Here is a 15581-nt window from a genome sequence, read left to right as displayed (position 1 = left end):
TTTTTTTTTTTCAATTTCCATGTGTATTTAGAATATGGTCCTATGGTTGTAATGGTTAGCACTCTGGACTTTGAATCCAGTGATCCGAGTTCAAATCTCGGTAGAACCTTCCTATTTTTGGTGCTGAATTATTCACATGGCCACCAAAAACCTCTATAATCTGATGTTTATTCCGGTGTACAATGACAGGAAAATCGGAACTCTACAATAAATACTCTGTATAGGGTTCTATGTTGTATGGTTAGCACTCAGGACTCTGAATCCTGCGATCCCGAGTTCAAATCTCGGTAGGACCTACCTTGATTTTGCAGTGACACCCTCCCCCCTGTCAACTTTAAATAGTTGAGTGAAAGACACAAGTGGGTGGGAGTCGATAACACTCTTGTTACGCACGAATGGCTAGCCTACGGTAAACGCATACTATGAGTGCCTGGTAGTTGACACTGTTTCTGGCCAGGAAACAGAGTATTGACTACAGGTTCTATGCTGTAAAGGTTATCACTCAGGACTCTGAATCCTGCGATCCGATTCAAATCTCGGTAGGACCTACCTTGATTTTGCAGTGACAACCTCCCCCCTGTCAACTTTAAAATAGTTGCGTGAAAGAAACAAGTGGGTGGGAGTCGATAAGCACTCTTGTTACGCACGAATGGCTAGCCTACGGTAAACGCATACTATGAGTGCCTGGTAGTTGACACCGTTTCTGGCCAGGAACAGAGTAATTGACTACAGGGTTCTATGCTGTAAAGTTATCTCTCTCAGGACTCTGAATCCTACAATCCGAGTTAAATCAAATCTTGGACGATACTACCATGTCAATTAATTTGCCTCGTGGAAATAGAATATAGCTGTCCAAATATTGTTGTCAGTTGAAGTATTTGCAGCACGTGAAGGACGACAGTCCGCTGTTGCTAATTACAGGCAGATTTTTTTTTTTCAATTTCCATGTGATTTAGAATATGGTTCTATGGTGTAATGGTTAGCACTCTGGACTTTGAATCCAGTGATCCGAGTTCAAATCTCGGTAGAAACTTCCTATTTTTGGTGCTGAATTATTCACATGGCCAACCAAAAACCTCATATCTGATGTTATTTATCCGGTGTACAATGACAGTAAAATCGGAACTCTACAATAAATACTCTGTATAGGGTTCTATGGTGTAAGGTTAGCACTCAGGACTCTGAATCCTGCGATCCGAGTTCAAATCTCGTAGGACCTACCTTGATTTTGCAGTGACACACTCCTCCCCTGTCAACTTTAAAATGTTGCGTGAAAGAAACAAGTGGGTGGGAGTCGATAAGCACTCTTGTACTTACGAATGGCTAGCCTACGGTAAACGCATACTATGAGTGCCTGGTAGTTGACACCGTTTCTGGCCAGGAACAAGTATTGACTACAGGGTTCTATGCTGTAAAGGTTATCACTCAGGACTCTGAATCCTGCGATCCGAGTTCAAATCTCGTAGGACCTACCTTGATTTTTGCAGTGACACACTCCTCCCCTGTCACTTTAAAATAGTTGCGTGAAAGAAACAAGTGGGTGGGAGTCGATAAGCACTCTTGTTACGCACGAATGGCTAGCCTACGGTAAACGCATACTATGAGTGCCTGGTAGTTGACAACCGTTTCTGGCCAGGAAACAGAGTATTGACTACAGGGTTCTATGCTGTAAAGGTTATCTCTCAGGACTCTGAATCCTACAATCCGAGTTTAAATCTTGGACGATACTACCATGTCAATTAATTTGCCTCGTGGAAATAGAATATAGCTGTCCAAATATTGTTGTCAGTTGAAAGTATTTGCAGCACGTGAAGGAACGACAGTCCGCTGTTGCTAATTACAGGCAGAATTTTTTTTTTCAATTTCCATGTGGATTTAGAATATGGTTCTATGGTGTAATGGTTAGCACTCTGGACTTTGAATCCAGTGATCCGAGTTCAAATCTCGGTAGAACCTTCCTATTTTTGGTGCTGAATTATTCACATGGCCAACCAAAACCTCATAATCTGATGTTTATCCGTGTACAAATGACAGTAAAATCGGAACTCTACAATAAATACTCTGTATAGGGTTCTATGGTGTAATGGTTAGCACTCAGGACTCTGAATCCTGCGATCCGAGTTCAAATCTCGGTAGGACCTACCTTGATTTTGCAGTGACACACTCCTCCCCTGTCAACTTTAAATAGTTGCGTGAAAGAAACAAGTGGGTGGGAGTCGATAAGCACTCTTGTTACGCACGAATGGCTAGCCTACGGTAAACGCATACTATGAGTGCCTGGTAGTTGACACTGTTTCTGGCCAGGAAACAGAGTATGACTACAGGGTTCTATGCTGTAAAGGTTATCACTCAGGACTCTGAATCCTGCGATCCGAGTTCAAATCTCGGTAGGGACCTACCTTTGATTTTGCAGTGACACACTCCTCCCCTGTCAAGTTTTAAATAGTTGCGTGAAAAGAAACAAGTGGGTGGGAGTCGATAAGCACTCTTGTTACGCACGAATGGCTAGCCTACGGTAAACGCATACTATGAGTGCCTGGTAGTTGACTGCCGTTCTGGCCAGGAAACAGAGTATTGACTACAGGGTTCTATGCTGTAAAGGTTATCTCTCAGGACTCTGAATCCTACAATCCGAGTTTAAATCTTGGACGATACTACCATGTAATTAATTTGCCTCGTGGAAATAGAATATAGCTGTCCAAATATGTTGTCAGTTGAAAGTATTGCAGCACGTGAAGGAACGACAGTCCGCTGTTGCTAATTACACGCAGAATTTTTTTTTTTCAATTTCCATGTGGATTTAGAATATGGTTCTATGGTGTAATGGTTAGCACTCTGGACTTTGAATCCAGTGATCCGAGTTCAAATCTCGGTAGAACCTTCCTATTTTTGGTGCTGAATTATTCACATGGCCACCAAAAACCTCATAATCTGATGTTTATCCGATGTACAAATGACAGGAAATCGGAACTCTACAATAAATACTCTGTATAGGGTTCTATGGTGTAATGGTTAGCACTCAGGACTCTGAATCCTGCGATCCGAGTTCAAATCTCGGTAGGACCTACCTTGATTTTGCAGTGACACACTCCTCCCCTGTCAACTTTTAAATAGTTGAGTGAAAAGAAACAAGTGGGTGGGAGTCGATAAACACTCTTGTTACGCACGAATGGCTAGCTACGGTAAACGCATACTATGAGTGCCTGGTAGTTGACACTGTTTCTGGCCAGGAAACAGAGTATTGACTACAGGGTTCTATGCTGTAAAGGTTATCACTCAGGACTCTGAATCCTGCGATCCGAGTTCAAATCTCGGTAGGACCTACCTTGATTTTGCAGTGACACACTCCTCCCCTGTCAACTTTTAAATAGTTGCGTGAAAGAAACAAGTGGGTGGGAGTCGATAAGCACTCTTGTTACGCACGAATGGCTAGCCTACGGTAAACGCATACTATGAGTGCCTGGTAGTTGACACCGTTTCTGGCCAGGAAACAGAGTATTGACTACAGGGTTCTATGCTGTAAAGGTTATCTCTCAGGACTCTGAATCCTACAATCCGAGTTTAAATCTTGGACGATACTACCATGTCAATTAATTTGCCTCGTGGAAATAGAATATAGCTTGTCCAAATATGTTGTCAGTTGAAAGTATTTGCAGCACGTGAAGGAACGACAGTCCGCTGTTGCTAATTACAGGCAGATTTTTTTTTTTCAATTTCCATGTGGATTTAGAATATGGTTCTATGGTGTAATGGTTAGCACTCTGGACTTTGAATCCAGTGATCCGAGTTCAAATCTCGGTAGAACCTTCCTATTTTTGGTGCTGATTATTCACATGGCCAACCAAAAACCTCATAATCTGATGTTTATCCGGTGTACAAATGACAGGTAAAATCGGAACTCTACAATAAATACTCTGTATAGGGTTCTATGGTGTAATGGTTAGCACTCAGGACTCTGAATCCTGCGATCCGAGTTCAAATCTCGGTAGGACCTACCTTGATTTTGCAGTGACACACTCCTCCCCTGTCAACTTTAAAATAGTTGCGTGAAAGAACAAGTGGGTGGGAGTCGATAAGCACTCTTGTTAGCTTACGAATGGCTAGCCTACGGTAAACGCATACTATGAGTGCCTGGTAGTTGACACCTGTTTCTGGCCAGGAAACAGAGTATTGACTACAGGGTTCTATGCTGTAAAGGTCATCACTCAGGACTCTGAATCCTGCGATCCGAGTTCAAATCTCGGTAGGACCTACCTTGATTTTGCAGTGACACACTCCTCCCTGTCAACTTTAAAATAGTTGCGTGAAGAAACAAGTGGGTGGGAGTCGATAAGCACTCTTGATTACGCACGAATGGCTAGCCTACGTAAACGCATACTCTGAGTGCCTGGTAGTTGACACAAAAACAAGAACCCAGTTCTGGCCAGGAAACAGAGTATTGACTACAGGGTTCTATGCTGTAAAGGTACTCTCAGGGACTCTGAATCCTAAATCCGAGTTTTAAATCTTGGACGATACTACCATGTCAATTAATTTGCTCGTGAAATAGAATATTGCTTGTCCAAATATTGTTGTCAGTTGAAAGTATTTGCAGCACGTGAAGGAACGACAGTCCGCTGTTGCTAAGTACATGGCAGATTTTTTTTTTTTCAATTTCCATGTGGATTTAGAATATGGTTCTATGGTGTAATGGTTAGCACTCTGGACTTTGAATCCAGTGATCCGAGTTCAAATCTCGGTAGAACCTTCCTATTTTGTGGTGCTGAATTATTCACATGGCCAACCAAAAACCTCATAATCTGATGTTTATCCGGTGTACAAATGACAGTAAAATCGGAACTCTACAATAAATACTCTGTATAGGGTTCTATGGTGTAATGGTTAGCACTCAGGGACTCTGAATCCTGCGATCCGAGTTCAAATCTCGGTAGGACCTACCTTGATTTTGCAGTGACACACTCCTCCCCTGTCAACTTTAAAATAGTTGCGTGAAAGAAACAAGTGGGTGGGAGTCGATAAGCACTCTTGTTACTTACGAATGGCTAGCCTACGGTAAACGCATACTATGAGTGCCTGGTAGTTGACACCGTTTCTGGCCAGGAAACAGAGTATTGACTACAGGGTTCTATGCTGTAAAGGTCATCACTCAGGACTCTGAATCCTGCGATCCGAGTTCAAATCTCGGTAGGACCTACCTTGATTTTGCAGTGACACACTCCTCCCCTGTCAACTTTAAAATAGTTGCGTGAAAGAAACAAGTGGGTGGGAGTCGATAAGCACTCTTGTTACGCACGAATGGCTAGCCTACGGTAAACGCATACTATGAGTGCCTGGTAGTTGACACCGTTTCTGGCCAGGAAACAGAGTATTGACTACAGGGTTCTATGCTGTAAAGGTTATCTCTCAGGACTCTGAATCCTACAATCCGAGTTTAAATCTTGGACGATACTACCATGTCAATTAATTTGCCTCGTGGAAATAGAATATAGCTGTCCAAATATTGTTGTCAGTTGAAAGTATTTGCAGCACGTGAAGGAACGACAGTCCGCTGTTGCTAATTACACGCAGAATTATTTTTTTTCAATTTCCATGTGGATTTAGAATATGGTTCTATGGTGTAATGGTTAGCACTCTGGACTTTGAATCCAGTGATCCGAGTTCAAATCTCGGTAGAACCTTCCTATTTTTGGTGCTGAATTATTCACATGGCCAACCAAAAACCTCATAATCTGATGTTTATCCGGTGTACAAATGACAGTAAAATCGGAACTCTACAATAAATACTCTGTATAGGGTTCTATGGTGTAATGGTTAGCACTCAGGACTCTGAATCCTGCGATCCGAGTTCAAATCTCGGTAGGACCTACCTTGATTTTGCAGTGACACACTCCTCCCCTGTCAACTTTAAAATAGTTGCGTGAAAGAAAACAAGTGGGTGGGAGTCGATAAGCACTCTTGTTACGCACGAATGGCTAGCCTACGGTAAACGCATACTATGAGTGCCTGGTAGTTGACACTGTTTCTGGCCAGGAAACAGAGTATTGACTACAGGGTTCTATGCTGTAAAGGTTATCACTCAGGACTCTGAATCCTGCGATCCGAGTTCAAATCTCGGTAGGACCTACCTTGATTTTGCAGTGACACACTCCTCCCCTGTCAAGTTTTAAATAGTTGCGTGAAAGAAACAAGTGGGTGGGAGTCGATAAGCACTCTTGTTACGCACGAATGGCTAGCCTACGGTAAACGCATACTATGAGTGCCTGGTAGTTGACACCGTTTCTGGCCAGGAAACAGAGTATTGACTACAGGGTTCTATGCTGTAAAGGTTATCTCTCAGGACTCTGAATCCTACAATCCGAGTTTAAATCTTGGACGATACTACCATGTCAATTAATTTGCCTCGTGGAAATAGAATATAGCTGTCCAAATATTGTTGTCAGTTGAAAGTATTTGCAGCACGTGAAGGAACGACAGTCCGCTGTTGCTAATTACACGCAGAATTTTTTTTTTTCAATTTCCATGTGGATTTAGAATATGGTTCTATGGTGTAATGGTTAGCACTCTGGACTTTGAATCCAGTGATCCGAGTTCAAATCTCGGTAGAACCTTCCTATTTTTGGTGCTGAATTATTCACATGGCCAACCAAAAACCTCATAATCTGATGTTTATCCGATGTACAAATGACAGGAAAATCGGAACTCTACAATAAATACTCTGTATAGGGTTCTATGGTGTAATGGTTAGCACTCAGGACTCTGAATCCTGCGATCCGAGTTCAAATCTCGGTAGGACCTACCTTGATTTTGCAGTGACACACTCCTCCCCTGTCAACTTTTAAATAGTTGAGTGAAAGAAACAAGTGGGTGGGAGTCGATAAACACTCTTGTTACGCACGAATGGCTAGCCTACGGTAAACGCATACTATGAGTGCCTGGTAGTTGACACTGTTTCTGGCCAGGAAACAGAGTATTGACTACAGGGTTCTATGCTGTAAAGGTTATCACTCAGGACTCTGAATCCTGCGATCCGAGTTCAAATCTCGGTAGGACCTACCTTGATTTTGCAGTGACACACTCCTCCCCTGTCAAGTTTTAAATAGTTGCGTGAAAGAAACAAGTGGGTGGGAGTCGATAAGCACTCTTGTTACGCACGAATGGCTAGCCTACGGTAAACGCATACTATGAGTGCCTGGTAGTTGACACCGTTTCTGGCCAGGAAACAGAGTATTGACTACAGGGTTCTATGCTGTAAAGGTTATCTCTCAGGACTCTGAATCCTACAATCCGAGTTTAAATCTTGGACGATACTACCATGTCAATTAATTTGCCTCGTGGAAATAGAATATTGCTGTCCAAATATTGTTGTCAGTTGAAAGTATTTGCAGCACGTGAAGGAACGACAGTCCGCTGTTGCTAATTACAGGCAGATTTTTTTTTTTCAATTTCCATGTGGATTTAGAATATGGTTCTATGGTGTAATGGTTAGCACTCTGGACTTTGAATCCAGTGATCCGAGTTCAAATCTCGGTAGAACCTTCCTATTTTTGGTGCTGATTATTCACATGGCCAACCAAAAACCTCATAATCTGATGTTTATCCGGTGTACAAATGACAGTAAAATCGGAACTCTACAATAAATACTCTGTATAGGGTTCTATGGTGTAATGGTTAGCACTCAGGACTCTGAATCCTGCGATCCGAGTTCAAATCTCGGTAGGACCTACCTTGATTTTGCAGTGACACACTCCTCCCCTGTCAACTTTAAAATAGTTGCGTGAAAGAAACAAGTGGGTGGGAGTCGATAAGCACTCTTGTTACTTACGAATGGCTAGCCTACGGTAAACGCATACTATGAGTGCCTGGTAGTTGACACCGTTTCTGGCCAGGAAACAGAGTATTGACTACAGGGTTCTATGCTGTAAAGGTCATCACTCAGGACTCTGAATCCTGCGATCCGAGTTCAAATCTCGGTAGGACCTACGTTGATTTTGCAGTGACACACTCCTCCCCTGTCAACTTTAAAATAGTTGCGTGAAAGAAACAAGTGGGTGGGAGTCGATAAGCACTCTTGTTACGCACGAATGGCTAGCCTACGGTAAACGCATACTATGAGTGCCTGGTAGTTGACACCGTTTCTGGCCAGGAAACAGAGTATTGACTACAGGGTTCTATGCTGTAAAGGTTATCTCTCAGGACTCTGAATCCTACAATCCGAGTTTAAATCTTGGACGATACTACCATGTCAATTAATTTGCCTCGTGGAAATAGAATATTGCTGTCCAAATATTGTTGTCAGTTGAAAGTATTTGCAGCACGTGAAGGAACGACAGTCCGCTGTTGCTAATTACAGGCAGATTTTTTTTTTTCAATTTCCATGTGGATTTAGAATATGGTTCTATGGTGTAATGGTTAGCACTCTGGACTTTGAATCCAGTGATCCGAGTTCAAATCTCGGTAGAACCTTCCTATTTTTGGTGCTGAATTATTCACATGGCCAACCAAAAACCTCATAATCTGATGTTTATCCGGTGTACAAATGACAGTAAAATCGGAACTCTACAATAAATACTCTGTATAGGGTTCTATGGTGTAATGGTTAGCACTCAGGACTCTGAATCCTGCGATCCGAGTTCAAATCTCGGTAGGACCTACCTTGATTTTGCAGTGACACACTCCTCCCCTGTCAACTTTAAAATAGTTGCGTGAAAGAAACAAGTGGGTGGGAGTCGATAAGCACTCTTGTTACTTACGAATGGCTAGCCTACGGTAAACGCATACTATGAGTGCCTGGTAGTTGACACCGTTTCTGGCCAGGAAACAGAGTATTGACTACAGGGTTCTATGCTGTAAAGGTCATCACTCAGGACTCTGAATCCTGCGATCCGAGTTCAAATCTCGGTAGGACCTACGTTGATTTTGCAGTGACACACTCCTCCCCTGTCAACTTTAAAATAGTTGCGTGAAAGAAACAAGTGGGTGGGAGTCGATAAGCACTCTTGTTACGCACGAATGGCTAGCCTACGGTAAACGCATACTATGAGTGCCTGGTAGTTGACACCGTTTCTGGCCAGGAAACAGAGTATTGACTACAGGGTTCTATGCTGTAAAGGTTATCTCTCAGGACTCTGAATCCTACAATCCGAGTTTAAATCTTGGACGATACTACCATGTCAATTAATTTGCCTCGTGGAAATAGAATATAGCTGTCCAAATATTGTTGTCAGTTGAAAGTATTTGCAGCACGTGAAGGAACGACAGTCCGCTGTTGCTAATTACACGCAGAATTATTTTTTTTCAATTTCCATGTGGATTTAGAATATGGTTCTATGGTGTAATGGTTAGCACTCTGGACTTTGAATCCAGTGATCCGAGTTCAAATCTCGGTAGAACCTTCCTATTTTTGGTGCTGAATTATTCACATGGCCAACCAAAAACCTCATAATCTGATGTTTATCCGGTGTACAAATGACAGTAAAATCGGAACTCTACAATAAATACTCTGTATAGGGTTCTATGGTGTAATGGTTAGCACTCAGGACTCTGAATCCTGCGATCTGAGTTCAAATCTCGGTAGGACCTACCTTGATTTTGCAGTGACACACTCCTCCCCTGTCAACTTTAAAATAGTTGCGTGAAAGAAACAAGTGGGTGGGAGTCGATAAGCACTCTTGTTACGCACGAATGGCTAGCCTACGGTAAACGCATACTATGAGTGCCTGGTAGTTGACACCGTTTCTGGCCAGGAAACAGAGTATTGACTACAGGGTTCTATGCTGTAAAGGTTATCACTCAGGACTCTGAATCCTACAATCCGAGTTTAAATCTTGGACGATACTACCATGTCAATTAATTTGCCTCGTGGAAATAGAATATAGCTGTCCAAATATTGTTGTCAGTTGAAAGTATTTGCAGCACGTGAAGGAACGACAGTCCGCTGTTGCTAATTACACGCAGAATTTTTTTTTTTTCAATTTCCATGTGGATTTAGAATATGGTTCTATGGTGTAATGGTTAGCACTCTGGACTTTGAATCCAGTGATCCGAGTTCAAATCTCGGTAGAACCTTCCTATTTTTGGTGCTGAATTATTCACATGGCCAACCAAAAACCTCATAATCTGATGTTTATCCGATGTACAAATTACAGGAAAATCGGAACTCTACAATAAATACTCTGTATAGGGTTCTATGGTGTAATGGTTAGCACTCAGGACTCTGAATCCTGCGATCCGAGTTCAAATCTCGGTAGGACCTACCTTGATTTTGCAGTGACACACTCCTCCCCTGTCAACTTTTAAATAGTTGAGTGAAAGAAACAAGTGGGTGGGAGTCGATAAACACTCTTGTTACGCACGAATGGCTAGCCTACGGTAAACGCATACTATGAGTGCCTGGTAGTTGACACTGTTTCTGGCCAGGAAACAGAGTATTGACTACAGGGTTCTATGCTGTAAAGGTTATCACTCAGGACTCTGAATCCTGCGATCCGAGTTCAAATCTCGGTAGGACCTACCTTGATTTTGCAGTGACACACTCCTCCCCTGTCAAGTTTTAAATAGTTGCGTGAAAGAAACAAGTGGGTGGGAGTCGATAAGCACTCTTGTTACGCACGAATGGCTAGCCTACGGTAAACGCATACTATGAGTGCCTGGTAGTTGACACCGTTTCTGGCCAGGAAACAGAGTATTGACTACAGGGTTCTATGCTGTAAAGGTTATCACTCAGGACTCTGAATCCTACAATCCGAGTTTAAATCTTGGACGATACTACCATGTCAATTAATTTGCCTCGTGGAAATAGAATATTGCTGTCCAAATATTGTTGTCAGTTGAAAGTATTTGCAGCACGTGAAGGAACGACAGTCCGCTGTTGCTAATTACAGGCAGATTTTTTTTTTTTCAATTTCCATGTGGATTTAGAATATGGTTCTATGGTGTAATGGTTAGCACTCTGGACTTTGAATCCAGTGATCCGAGTTCAAATCTCGGTAGAACCTTCCTATTTTTGGTGCTGAATTATTCACATGGCCAACCAAAAACCTCATAATCTGATGTTTATCCGGTGTACAAATGACAGTAAAATCGGAACTCTACAATAAATACTCTGTTATAGGGTTCTATGGTGTAATGGTTAGCACTCAGGACTCTGAATCCTGCGATCCGAGTTCAAATCTCGGTAGGACCTACCTTGATTTTGCAGTGACACACTCCTCCCCTGTCAACTTTAAAATAGTTGCGTGAAAGAAACAAGTGGGTGGGAGTCGATAAGCACTCTTGTTACTTACGAATGGCTAGCCTACGGTAAACGCATACTATGAGTGCCTGGTAGTTGACACCGTTTCTGGCCAGGAAACAGAGTATTGACTACAGGGTTCTATAATGTAAAGGTCATCACTCAGGACTCTGAATCCTGCGATCCGAGTTCAAATCTCGGTAGGACCTACCTTGATTTTGCAGTGACACACTCCTCCCCTGTCAACTTTAAAATAGTTGCGTGAAAGAAACAAGTGGGTGGGAGTCGATAAGCACTCTTGTTACGCACGAATGGCTAGCCTACGGTAAACGCATACTATGAGTGCCTGGTAGTTGACACCGTTTCTGGCCAGGAAACAGAGTATTGACTACAGGGTTCTATGCTGTAAAGGTTATCTCTCAGGACTCTGAATCCTACAATCCGAGTTTAAATCTTGGACGATACTACCATGTCAATTAATTTGCCTCGTGGAAATAGAATATAGCTGTCCAAATATTGTTGTCAGTTGAAAGTATTTGCAGCACGTGAAGGAACGACAGTCCGCTGTTGCTAATTACACGCAGAATTTTTTTTTTTCAATTTCCATGTGGATTTAGAATATGGTTCTATGGTGTAATGGTTAGCACTCTGGACTTTGAATCCAGTGATCCGAGTTCAAATCTCGGTAGAACCTTCCTATTTTTGGTGCTGAATTATTCACATGGCCAACCAAAAACCTCATAATCTGATGTTTATATCCGGTGTACAAATGACAGTAAAATCGGAACTCTACAATAAATACTCTGTATAGGGTTCTATGGTGTAATGGTTAGCACTCAGGACTCTGAATCCTGCGATCCGAGTTCAAATCTCGGTAGGACCTACCTTGATTTTGCAGTGACACACTCCTCCCCTGTCAACTTTAAAATAGTTGCGTGAAAGAAACAAGTGGGTGGGGAGTCGATAAGCACTCTTGTTACGCACGAATGGCTAGCCTACGGTAAACGCATACTATGAGTGCCTGGTAGTTGACACCGTTTCTGGCCAGGAAACAGAGTATTGACTACAGGGTTCTATGCTGTAAAGGTTATCACTCAGGACTCTGAATCCTACAATCCGAGTTTAAATCTTGGACGATACTACCATGTCAATTAATTTGCCTCGTGGAAATAGAATATAGCTTTCCAAATATTGTTGTCAGTTGAAAGTATTTGCAGCACGTGAAGGAACGACAGTCCGCTGTTGCTAATTACACGCAGAATTTTTTTTTTTCAATTTCCATGTGGATTTAGAATATGGTTCTATGGTGTAATGGTTAGCACTCTGGACTTTGAATCCAGTGATCCGAGTTCAAATCTCGGTAGAACCTTCCTATTTTTGGTGCTGAATTATTCACATGGCCAACCAAAAACCTCATAATCTGATGTTTATCCGATGTACAAATGACAGGAAAATCGGAACTCTACAATAAATACTCTGTATAGGGTTCTATGGTGTAATGGTTAGCACTCAGGACTCTGAATCCTGCGATCCGAGTTCAAATCTCGGTAGACCTACCTTGATTTTGCGTGACACACTCCTCCCCTGTCAACTTTTAAATAGTTGAGTGAAAGAAACAAGTGGGTGGGAGTCGATAAACACTCTTGTTACGCACGAATGGCTAGCCTACGGTAAACGCATACTATGAGTGCCCTGGTAGTTGACACCGTTTCTGGCCAGGAAACAGAGTATTGACTACAGGGTTCTATGCTGTAAAGGTTATCTCTCAGGACTCTGAATCCTACAATCCGAGTTTAAATCTTGGACGATACTACCATGTCAATTAATTTGCCTCGTGGAATAGAATATGCTGTCCAAATATTGTTGTCAGTTTGAAAGTATTTGCAGCACGTGAAGGAACGACCGTCCGCTGTTGCTAATTACAGGCAGATTTTTTTTTTTTTTCAATTTCCATGTGGATTTAGAATATGTTTCTATGGTTGTAATGGTTAGCACTCTGGACTTTGAATCCAGTGATCCGAGTTACAAATCTCGGTAGAACCTTCCTATTTTTGGTGCTGAATTATTTCACATGGCCAACCAAAAACCTCATAATCTGATGTTTATCCGGTGTACAAATGACAGTAAAATCGGAACTCTACAATAAATACTCTGTATAGGGTTCTATGGTGTAATGGTTAGCACTCAGGACTCTGAATCCTGCGATCCGAGTTCAAATCTCGGTAGGACCTACCTTGATTTTGCAGTGACACACTCCTCCCCTGTCAACTTTAAAATAGTTGCGTGAAAGAAACAAGTGGGTGGGAGTCGATAAGCACTCTTGTTACTTACGAATGGCTAGCCTACGGTAAACGCATACTATGAGTGCCTGGTAGTTGACACCGTTTCTGGCCAGGAAACAGAGTATTGACTACAGGGTTCTATGCTGTAAAGGTTATCACTCAGGACTCTGAATCCTGCGATCCGAGTTCAAATCTCGGTAGGACCTACCTTGATTTTGCAGTGACACACTCCTCCCCTGTCAACTTTAAAATAGTTGCGTGAAAGAAACAAGTGGGTGGGAGTCGATAAGCACTCTTGTTACGCACGAATGGCTAGCCTACGGTAAACGCATACTATGAGTGCCTGGTAGTTGACACCGTTTCTGGCCAGGAAACAGAGTATTGACTACAGGGTTCTATGCTGTAAAGGTTATCACTCAGGACTCTGAATCCTACAATCCGAGTTTAAATCTTGGACGATACTACCATGTCAATTAATTTGCCTCGTGGAAATAGAATATAGCTGTCCAAATATTGTTGTCAGTTGAAAGTATTTGCAGCACGTGAAGGAACGACAGTCCGCTGTTGCTAATTACAGGCAGATTTTTTTTTTTCAATTTCCATGTGGATTTAGAATATGGTTCTATGGTGTAATGGTTAGCACTCTGGACTTTGAATCCAGTGATCCGAGTTCAAATCTCGGTAGAACCTTCCTATTTTTGGTGCTGAATTATTCACATGGCCAACCAAAAACCTCATAATCTGATGTTTATCCGTGTACAAATGACAGTAAAATCGGAACTCTACAATAAATACTCTGTATAGGGTTCTATGGTGTAATGGTTAGCACTCAGGACTCTGAATCCTGCGATCCGAGTTCAAATCTCGGTAGGACCTACCTTGATTTTGCAGTGACACACTCCTCCCCTGTCAACTTTTAAATAGTTGAGTGAAAGAAACAAGTGGGTGGGAGTCGATAACACTCTTGTTACGCACGAATGGCTAGCCTACGGTAAACGCATACTATGAGTGCCTGGTAGTTGACACTGTTTCTGGCCAGGAAACAGAGTATTGACTACAGGGTTCTATGCTGTAAAGGTTATCACTCAGGACTCTGAATCCTGCGATCCGAGTTCAAATCTCGGTAGGACCTACCTTGATTTTGCAGTGACACACTCCTCCCCTGTCAAGTTTTAAATAGTTGCGTGAAAGAAACAAGTGGGTGGGAGTCGATAAGCACTCTTGTTACGCACGAATGGCTAGCCTACGGTAAACGCATACTATGAGTGCCTGGTAGTTGACACCGTTTCTGGCCAGGAAACAGAGTATTGACTACAGGGTTCTATGCTGTAAAGGTTATCTCTCAGGACTCTGAATCCTACAATCCGAGTTTAAATCTTGGACGATACTACCATGTCAATTAATTTGCCTCGTGGAAATAGAATATAGCTGTCCAAATATTGTTGTCAGTTGAAAGTATTTGCAGCACGTGAAGGAACGACAGTCCGCTGTTGCTAATTACAGGCAGATTTTTTTTTTTCAATTTCCATGTGGATTTAGAATATGGTTCTATGGTGTAATGGTTAGCACTCTGGACTTTGAATCCAGTGATCGAGTTCAAATCTCGGTAGAACCTTCCTATTTTTGGTGCTGAATTATTCACATGGCCAACCAAAAACCTCATAATCTGATGTTTATCCGGTGTACAAATGACAGTAAAATCGGAACTCTACAATAAATACTCTGTATAGGGTTCTATGGTGTAATGGTTAGCACTCAGGACTCTGAATCCTGCGATCCGAGTTCAAATCTCGGTAGGACCTACCTTGATTTTGCAGTGACACACTCTCCCCTGTCAACTTTAAAATAGTTGCGTGAAAGAAACAAGTGGGTGGGAGTCGATAAGCACTCTTGTTACTTACGAATGGCTAGCCTACGGTAAAACGCATACTATGAGTGCCTGGTAGTTGACACGTTTCTGGCCAGGAAACAGAGTATTGACTACAGGGTTCTATGCTGTAAAGGACTCTGAATCTACAATCATCTTGGACGACTCATGTAATCCTGCTGTATTTCCGCAGTTGCGACAG

At 42.3% G+C, this 15581-nt stretch overlaps 44 non-coding genes across 44 annotated transcripts; all 44 read left to right on the top strand.

Moving 5' to 3' along the window:
• The first annotated feature begins 36 nt into the window (after positions 1 to 36).
• Positions 37 to 109, top strand: trnaq-uug (transfer RNA glutamine (anticodon UUG)). The gene has a single exon. It is a non-coding gene; the product is annotated as a tRNA-Gln (tRNA).
• Positions 110 to 961: 852 nt separating this feature from the next.
• On the top strand, positions 962 to 1033 carry trnaq-uug (transfer RNA glutamine (anticodon UUG)). The gene has a single exon. It is a non-coding gene; the product is annotated as a tRNA-Gln (tRNA).
• Positions 1034 to 1884: 851 nt separating this feature from the next.
• trnaq-uug (transfer RNA glutamine (anticodon UUG)) lies at positions 1885 to 1956 on the top strand. Its single transcript has one exon. It is a non-coding gene; the product is annotated as a tRNA-Gln (tRNA).
• Positions 1957 to 2069: 113 nt separating this feature from the next.
• Positions 2070 to 2141, top strand: trnaq-cug (transfer RNA glutamine (anticodon CUG)). The gene has a single exon. It is a non-coding gene; the product is annotated as a tRNA-Gln (tRNA).
• A 668-nt stretch (positions 2142 to 2809) lies between these two features.
• On the top strand, positions 2810 to 2881 carry trnaq-uug (transfer RNA glutamine (anticodon UUG)). The gene has a single exon. It is a non-coding gene; the product is annotated as a tRNA-Gln (tRNA).
• Positions 2882 to 2994: 113 nt separating this feature from the next.
• Positions 2995 to 3066, top strand: trnaq-cug (transfer RNA glutamine (anticodon CUG)). Its single transcript has one exon. It is a non-coding gene; the product is annotated as a tRNA-Gln (tRNA).
• Positions 3067 to 3251: 185 nt separating this feature from the next.
• Positions 3252 to 3323, top strand: trnaq-cug (transfer RNA glutamine (anticodon CUG)). Its single transcript has one exon. It is a non-coding gene; the product is annotated as a tRNA-Gln (tRNA).
• A 412-nt stretch (positions 3324 to 3735) lies between these two features.
• On the top strand, positions 3736 to 3807 carry trnaq-uug (transfer RNA glutamine (anticodon UUG)). Its single transcript has one exon. It is a non-coding gene; the product is annotated as a tRNA-Gln (tRNA).
• A 115-nt stretch (positions 3808 to 3922) lies between these two features.
• trnaq-cug (transfer RNA glutamine (anticodon CUG)) lies at positions 3923 to 3994 on the top strand. The gene has a single exon. It is a non-coding gene; the product is annotated as a tRNA-Gln (tRNA).
• Positions 3995 to 4180: 186 nt separating this feature from the next.
• Positions 4181 to 4252, top strand: trnaq-cug (transfer RNA glutamine (anticodon CUG)). The gene has a single exon. It is a non-coding gene; the product is annotated as a tRNA-Gln (tRNA).
• Positions 4253 to 4675: 423 nt separating this feature from the next.
• On the top strand, positions 4676 to 4747 carry trnaq-uug (transfer RNA glutamine (anticodon UUG)). The gene has a single exon. It is a non-coding gene; the product is annotated as a tRNA-Gln (tRNA).
• A 116-nt stretch (positions 4748 to 4863) lies between these two features.
• trnaq-cug (transfer RNA glutamine (anticodon CUG)) lies at positions 4864 to 4936 on the top strand. The gene has a single exon. It is a non-coding gene; the product is annotated as a tRNA-Gln (tRNA).
• Positions 4937 to 5121: 185 nt separating this feature from the next.
• Positions 5122 to 5193, top strand: trnaq-cug (transfer RNA glutamine (anticodon CUG)). The gene has a single exon. It is a non-coding gene; the product is annotated as a tRNA-Gln (tRNA).
• Positions 5194 to 5606: 413 nt separating this feature from the next.
• trnaq-uug (transfer RNA glutamine (anticodon UUG)) lies at positions 5607 to 5678 on the top strand. The gene has a single exon. It is a non-coding gene; the product is annotated as a tRNA-Gln (tRNA).
• Positions 5679 to 5793: 115 nt separating this feature from the next.
• Positions 5794 to 5865, top strand: trnaq-cug (transfer RNA glutamine (anticodon CUG)). Its single transcript has one exon. It is a non-coding gene; the product is annotated as a tRNA-Gln (tRNA).
• Positions 5866 to 6051: 186 nt separating this feature from the next.
• On the top strand, positions 6052 to 6123 carry trnaq-cug (transfer RNA glutamine (anticodon CUG)). Its single transcript has one exon. It is a non-coding gene; the product is annotated as a tRNA-Gln (tRNA).
• A 413-nt stretch (positions 6124 to 6536) lies between these two features.
• Positions 6537 to 6608, top strand: trnaq-uug (transfer RNA glutamine (anticodon UUG)). Its single transcript has one exon. It is a non-coding gene; the product is annotated as a tRNA-Gln (tRNA).
• A 115-nt stretch (positions 6609 to 6723) lies between these two features.
• On the top strand, positions 6724 to 6795 carry trnaq-cug (transfer RNA glutamine (anticodon CUG)). The gene has a single exon. It is a non-coding gene; the product is annotated as a tRNA-Gln (tRNA).
• Positions 6796 to 6980: 185 nt separating this feature from the next.
• On the top strand, positions 6981 to 7052 carry trnaq-cug (transfer RNA glutamine (anticodon CUG)). Its single transcript has one exon. It is a non-coding gene; the product is annotated as a tRNA-Gln (tRNA).
• Positions 7053 to 7464: 412 nt separating this feature from the next.
• trnaq-uug (transfer RNA glutamine (anticodon UUG)) lies at positions 7465 to 7536 on the top strand. Its single transcript has one exon. It is a non-coding gene; the product is annotated as a tRNA-Gln (tRNA).
• Positions 7537 to 7650: 114 nt separating this feature from the next.
• Positions 7651 to 7722, top strand: trnaq-cug (transfer RNA glutamine (anticodon CUG)). The gene has a single exon. It is a non-coding gene; the product is annotated as a tRNA-Gln (tRNA).
• Positions 7723 to 7907: 185 nt separating this feature from the next.
• Positions 7908 to 7979, top strand: trnaq-cug (transfer RNA glutamine (anticodon CUG)). Its single transcript has one exon. It is a non-coding gene; the product is annotated as a tRNA-Gln (tRNA).
• A 412-nt stretch (positions 7980 to 8391) lies between these two features.
• On the top strand, positions 8392 to 8463 carry trnaq-uug (transfer RNA glutamine (anticodon UUG)). The gene has a single exon. It is a non-coding gene; the product is annotated as a tRNA-Gln (tRNA).
• Positions 8464 to 8578: 115 nt separating this feature from the next.
• trnaq-cug (transfer RNA glutamine (anticodon CUG)) lies at positions 8579 to 8650 on the top strand. The gene has a single exon. It is a non-coding gene; the product is annotated as a tRNA-Gln (tRNA).
• A 185-nt stretch (positions 8651 to 8835) lies between these two features.
• trnaq-cug (transfer RNA glutamine (anticodon CUG)) lies at positions 8836 to 8907 on the top strand. Its single transcript has one exon. It is a non-coding gene; the product is annotated as a tRNA-Gln (tRNA).
• Positions 8908 to 9320: 413 nt separating this feature from the next.
• trnaq-uug (transfer RNA glutamine (anticodon UUG)) lies at positions 9321 to 9392 on the top strand. The gene has a single exon. It is a non-coding gene; the product is annotated as a tRNA-Gln (tRNA).
• Positions 9393 to 9507: 115 nt separating this feature from the next.
• On the top strand, positions 9508 to 9579 carry trnaq-cug (transfer RNA glutamine (anticodon CUG)). Its single transcript has one exon. It is a non-coding gene; the product is annotated as a tRNA-Gln (tRNA).
• A 414-nt stretch (positions 9580 to 9993) lies between these two features.
• On the top strand, positions 9994 to 10065 carry trnaq-uug (transfer RNA glutamine (anticodon UUG)). Its single transcript has one exon. It is a non-coding gene; the product is annotated as a tRNA-Gln (tRNA).
• Positions 10066 to 10180: 115 nt separating this feature from the next.
• trnaq-cug (transfer RNA glutamine (anticodon CUG)) lies at positions 10181 to 10252 on the top strand. The gene has a single exon. It is a non-coding gene; the product is annotated as a tRNA-Gln (tRNA).
• A 185-nt stretch (positions 10253 to 10437) lies between these two features.
• trnaq-cug (transfer RNA glutamine (anticodon CUG)) lies at positions 10438 to 10509 on the top strand. The gene has a single exon. It is a non-coding gene; the product is annotated as a tRNA-Gln (tRNA).
• A 413-nt stretch (positions 10510 to 10922) lies between these two features.
• Positions 10923 to 10994, top strand: trnaq-uug (transfer RNA glutamine (anticodon UUG)). Its single transcript has one exon. It is a non-coding gene; the product is annotated as a tRNA-Gln (tRNA).
• A 116-nt stretch (positions 10995 to 11110) lies between these two features.
• Positions 11111 to 11182, top strand: trnaq-cug (transfer RNA glutamine (anticodon CUG)). Its single transcript has one exon. It is a non-coding gene; the product is annotated as a tRNA-Gln (tRNA).
• Positions 11183 to 11367: 185 nt separating this feature from the next.
• On the top strand, positions 11368 to 11439 carry trnaq-cug (transfer RNA glutamine (anticodon CUG)). Its single transcript has one exon. It is a non-coding gene; the product is annotated as a tRNA-Gln (tRNA).
• A 413-nt stretch (positions 11440 to 11852) lies between these two features.
• Positions 11853 to 11924, top strand: trnaq-uug (transfer RNA glutamine (anticodon UUG)). The gene has a single exon. It is a non-coding gene; the product is annotated as a tRNA-Gln (tRNA).
• A 117-nt stretch (positions 11925 to 12041) lies between these two features.
• On the top strand, positions 12042 to 12113 carry trnaq-cug (transfer RNA glutamine (anticodon CUG)). Its single transcript has one exon. It is a non-coding gene; the product is annotated as a tRNA-Gln (tRNA).
• Positions 12114 to 12527: 414 nt separating this feature from the next.
• On the top strand, positions 12528 to 12599 carry trnaq-uug (transfer RNA glutamine (anticodon UUG)). The gene has a single exon. It is a non-coding gene; the product is annotated as a tRNA-Gln (tRNA).
• A 115-nt stretch (positions 12600 to 12714) lies between these two features.
• Positions 12715 to 12786, top strand: trnaq-cug (transfer RNA glutamine (anticodon CUG)). Its single transcript has one exon. It is a non-coding gene; the product is annotated as a tRNA-Gln (tRNA).
• A 603-nt stretch (positions 12787 to 13389) lies between these two features.
• Positions 13390 to 13461, top strand: trnaq-cug (transfer RNA glutamine (anticodon CUG)). The gene has a single exon. It is a non-coding gene; the product is annotated as a tRNA-Gln (tRNA).
• Positions 13462 to 13646: 185 nt separating this feature from the next.
• Positions 13647 to 13718, top strand: trnaq-cug (transfer RNA glutamine (anticodon CUG)). Its single transcript has one exon. It is a non-coding gene; the product is annotated as a tRNA-Gln (tRNA).
• A 412-nt stretch (positions 13719 to 14130) lies between these two features.
• Positions 14131 to 14202, top strand: trnaq-uug (transfer RNA glutamine (anticodon UUG)). The gene has a single exon. It is a non-coding gene; the product is annotated as a tRNA-Gln (tRNA).
• Positions 14203 to 14316: 114 nt separating this feature from the next.
• trnaq-cug (transfer RNA glutamine (anticodon CUG)) lies at positions 14317 to 14388 on the top strand. Its single transcript has one exon. It is a non-coding gene; the product is annotated as a tRNA-Gln (tRNA).
• Positions 14389 to 14572: 184 nt separating this feature from the next.
• trnaq-cug (transfer RNA glutamine (anticodon CUG)) lies at positions 14573 to 14644 on the top strand. Its single transcript has one exon. It is a non-coding gene; the product is annotated as a tRNA-Gln (tRNA).
• Positions 14645 to 15056: 412 nt separating this feature from the next.
• trnaq-uug (transfer RNA glutamine (anticodon UUG)) lies at positions 15057 to 15127 on the top strand. Its single transcript has one exon. It is a non-coding gene; the product is annotated as a tRNA-Gln (tRNA).
• Positions 15128 to 15242: 115 nt separating this feature from the next.
• Positions 15243 to 15314, top strand: trnaq-cug (transfer RNA glutamine (anticodon CUG)). The gene has a single exon. It is a non-coding gene; the product is annotated as a tRNA-Gln (tRNA).
• Positions 15315 to 15581: the final 267 nt, after the last annotated feature.

Source organism: Oncorhynchus kisutch, unplaced genomic scaffold (genome assembly GCF_002021735.2).
Source record: "Oncorhynchus kisutch isolate 150728-3 unplaced genomic scaffold, Okis_V2 scaffold3340, whole genome shotgun sequence".
In the NCBI taxonomy this organism is placed as follows: Eukaryota; Metazoa; Chordata; class Actinopteri; order Salmoniformes; family Salmonidae; genus Oncorhynchus; species Oncorhynchus kisutch.
The sequence above is the reverse complement of the archived record's forward strand: the minus strand, read 5'-3'. Positions and strand labels throughout refer to the sequence as shown.